Source organism: Cheilinus undulatus, linkage group 2, assembly GCF_018320785.1.
Source record: "Cheilinus undulatus linkage group 2, ASM1832078v1, whole genome shotgun sequence".
NCBI classification, from domain to species: domain Eukaryota; kingdom Metazoa; phylum Chordata; class Actinopteri; order Labriformes; family Labridae; genus Cheilinus; species Cheilinus undulatus.
In genome coordinates, this window is record NC_054866.1 from 2,117,275 (window position 1) to 2,120,687 (window position 3,413).

The following is a 3,413-nucleotide window of genomic DNA, read 5'->3' on the forward strand; positions in this document are numbered from 1 at the left end:
ATTCCCCTTGACACTGACTGTATCTATGCTACTAAAATGATGGTATCCTGCCATCTGAATATGCTGGTGTGAAGTGTATAGACTTTAAAGGTTTTCACCCCCTTGTAGGTTTTACCCTTTTATTGATTTTTTATAAATCAAGCATGGTTTGACTCTTTGGCAGAGAAAAAACTAAAAAACAACTCTTTCAATGTCCAACTGAAACAGATTCCTACAAAGAAATATCGATTAAACAAAAATATGTAATTTAAATAAGTGACTGCATAAATATTCACCCCCTCTAGTTAGTATTTAGTAGAGTCAGCTTTGGCAGCAGTCACAGCTCTGAGTCTGTGTGGATAGGTCGCAATCAGGCTCAAACATCTGGACTCTGAAATTTTACTCCATTCTTCTTTGCTAAACTGCTCAAGCTCAGTCAGGTTGTACAGGGATCAGGTGTGAACAGCCTTTTTCAAGTCCAGCCGCAAATTGTCTATGGATTGAGGTCTGGGCTTTGATTCAGCCACTCCAGAACATTCCCCTTGTTGTCTTTAAACCATGTCTGTGTAGCTTTCTCTGTCTGCTTCAGCTCAGTGTCCTGCTGGAAAATAAATCTTCACCCAAGCTGTTGTTCTCTGTCAGACCGAATAAGATCATGCTCCAGGATTTTCTTATATTTGGCCACATTCATTTTACCCTCTATCTGTACAAGCCTTCCAGGGCTGGCTGCTGAGCACCATCCCCACAGCATGATGCTGCCACCACTGTGCTCCACAGTGGGGATGGTGTGTTTGTGGTGATGTGCAGTCCTACCAAAGCTCTGTTTTGATCTCATCAGACCAAAGAACTTCCTTCTACTTGACCTTGGAGTCTCCCACATGCCTTTTGGTGAACTCTAGTCCAGATTGATCTGAGTTGTCTTCAACTGTGGCTTTCTCTTTGCCACAGTTTAAGAAACCTCAGTTGTTGTCTGCAGAGTCTCTCCCATCTCAGCGCTGAAGCTTGGAACTCCTTCAGAGTAGTCAGAGGAGTCTTGGTGTCCTCTCTCACTAGTCTCCTTCTTGAGGACGGTCTAATCTAGGCAGATTTACACATGTGCCATATTCCTTCATGGTGGGTTTAACTGAACTCTGGGGGATGTTCAGAGCCTTGGAAATGCTTTTGTATCCATCTCCTGACTTAGACTTTTCAATAACCTTTTCTCTAAGCTGCTTGGAGTGTTCTTTTGTCTTCATGGTGTAATGGTAGCCAGGAATACTGATTGACCAGTGACTGGACCCTCCAGACACAGGTGTCTTTATAATACAATCACTGACATACATTCACTGCACCCAGGTGATCCCCGTTTACTAACTGGGAGACTACTAGCACCAGTTGGCTGGACCTCTGTTGAACTGGGTCAGCTTTATTTTTGTTGAAAAAGCACAATTATACTGGCCATGATTGATGTATAAAGTCAGCAGAAGGGTAATACTTTTATAACCACTGTACACTGTGCATGCAGGAAGATTAGCTCAAGCCAAAGCTGATGGAGATCCAAATAAACAAACAAAACCAGAGCAGTTCATTCTTCTCACTGTCAGCCATCATTCGTATAAAAAGCCCTCTGCAGATTAAAGTCTCTTTGAAAGCATTTCCTTTAACTCTCTTGCCTTCTTGTGAAAGTTCTTAAAATACAGTTGTAAAAGTAAGCAGTGGGTTTGATAAGTTTTTAGACTTACAGCAGCTGAAAGGAAATGAAACAGAGTGTTTCTATGACAGAATGGGAGCAAACAGACAAAGAAGCATGTCAAATAAACCTTTGTTTAGGCAAACAGTCCAACAATAACATTAATGTGATGTAAAAACTGGCTCCTGACCTTACGTGTCCTCCACCATGCCTTTCAAACTCTCATGCCTCATGTTTATAACAAGGTGTTATGATTCATAATTGTACTTGGCACTCATTTATATTGCAGTGATGTATGATGGAGTGAACTCTGTTTAACCCCGTGACAGCGTTCATTTATTCAGAGAGCAGGTCGGCCTTACGGGACAAACCTGTTCCTTTTCAAAGGAACTCTGTGGAGCGTTTGGCCCGTGTGTCAGTGAGTGTGAGCCCCACAGAGCTCATTAAACTGTTAATATCGCTGTCTTCCTCTTCACAAAACCTCAAAGCTCACTCGATATTGCATGCTCAGTGGCTGAAACACACTCTCATACGCACATACAAAGCCTGGCAAAGCTTTTTCTGACTAAATGCATGCCTGGCTGCTCGCTTAAACACACACACACACTCTCACACAGACGCACACACACATGGCTGCAACACAGCACTCTTATTTAAACTGATGTGAGTGCTGTCACGACATCCGACTAGTCCTATTTGTTCCACAGAAGCCTTGGCGTGAGAGAGCAGGGTCACCCCACTGGCTCTCATGCAAATCCATTCAGCACACACACTCACAGACACACACACACACTTAATAGTCCTGCATATAAGCAAAAAGACAGAGGGACGGGCAGGCAGGCAGGCAGGCAGGCGAGCAGAGAGCTGTGTAAAGAATCAAGCTGAGAGAGACAGGTGGACAGGAAACCATTAGACAGAGGAGCAAAAACAGGCAGATCCAGCTGAAGACTCACAGGCTCACATCATGGAAATGACAGATCTTTAGACGGACACGGTCATGTCTAATAAACAGAGCAAGTCCTTAAGAGTCTAAAGAAGTCCTGATGTGCTTCTCTCACTGGTGGCCCACGATTAAGACATTCATGCCTCTGCTTCAAAGCAACAAACTTTTAGTTTAAAAGTCCTCTACCCAGGATTTCCCAAATGTAGAGAAGAATTCAGTTATGACTAAGGCTGTCTAATGATTTTTTATGGTAATAAATCCCCAAATTTTGCTAATTAAGTGTCTGTGTCCATAGCTAATGTTTTTAGTGCTGGCAGCATTTATTTTTAATTCAAAATCAATGTAGTCCTCAGCATCAGCTGTTTTTGTCAGTGGTTTTGTTGGTTGAAAACCATTCGACTTTTGGAACAGTTCTGATCAGTGTCACGTCTTTCTCACTTGCCAATCAAAACGAAGAAGGGGTGGGACTTCTGACAAAAGCAGAAAAGAAACCGACCTGACTCGTCTTTGTTCTTGTTTTTCTAGGGTAGTTTTCAGGTCTGCAGCTGCTGCCTGTGTCAGGACAGAACTCCTTTACATTGTCTGCATGTCTTCTGTTGTCCTGAAGTACTGAAGTATAAAGCACACAGAGCTATTTAAAGACAATGATAGATTCTACCGAGGACCAGTAGTGCTCTGGAATTTAAGTCCTGAAAAGAAAACGAGGATAAAGTGTGAGGCTGTGTCGGGTTTTACTCGCATATAACCAACGCACTGAGTGAGGATATTCAACTTCGCTATGTGGACGTTAACCTGCAATAAGGGTCAAATGTTGGCGGTGTT